The following is a 634-nucleotide window of genomic DNA, read 5'->3' as shown; positions in this document are numbered from 1 at the left end:
CATCTCTATCCCTGCCATTGGAGCAAACAACTTTGAGCTTAAGCCTCAATTAGTTTCTCTAATGCAACAGAATTGCAAGTTCCATGGACTTCCATTGGAAGATCCTCATCAGTTTTTAGCTGAATTCTTACAAATCTGTGACACTGTCAAGACTAATGGGGTTGACCCTGAGGTCTACAGACTTATGCTATTCCCTTTTGCTGTAAGAGACAGAGCTAGGACATGGTTGGACTCACAACCTAAAGAAAGCCTGGACTCTTGGGAAAAGCTAGTCAATGCCTTCTTGGCAAAGTTCTTTCCACCTCAAAAATTGAGTAAGCTTAGAGTGGAAGTCCAAACCTTCAGACAGAAGGAAGGAGAATCCCTCTATGAAGCTTGGGAAAGATACAAACAATTAATCAGAAAGTGTCCTTCTGATATGCTTTCTGAATGGAGCATCATAGGTATTTTCTATGATGGTCTCTCTGAACTATCCAAAATGTCTTTGGATAGCTCTGCTGGAGGCTCTCTTCATCTGAAGAAGACGCCTACAGAAGCTCAAGAGCTGATTGAAATGGTTGCAAATAACCAATTCATGTACACTTCTGAAAGAAATCCTGTGAACAATGGGACTAGTCAGAAGAAAGGAGTTCTT

At 41.2% G+C, this 634-nt stretch overlaps 1 non-coding gene across 1 annotated transcript; it reads right to left on the bottom strand.

The window, feature by feature from the left end:
- Nucleotides 1-316: 316 nt before the first annotated feature.
- LOC112704456 (small nucleolar RNA R71) lies at nt 317-424 on the bottom strand. The gene has a single exon (XR_003155080.1). It is a non-coding gene; the product is annotated as a small nucleolar RNA R71 (small nucleolar RNA).
- Nucleotides 425-634: the final 210 nt, after the last annotated feature.

The sequence above is a fragment of the Arachis hypogaea genome, chromosome 7, assembly GCF_003086295.3.
Source record: "Arachis hypogaea cultivar Tifrunner chromosome 7, arahy.Tifrunner.gnm2.J5K5, whole genome shotgun sequence".
Classification (NCBI taxonomy): domain Eukaryota; kingdom Viridiplantae; phylum Streptophyta; class Magnoliopsida; order Fabales; family Fabaceae; genus Arachis; species Arachis hypogaea.
This window is presented reverse-complemented; position numbering and strand designations above follow the sequence as displayed.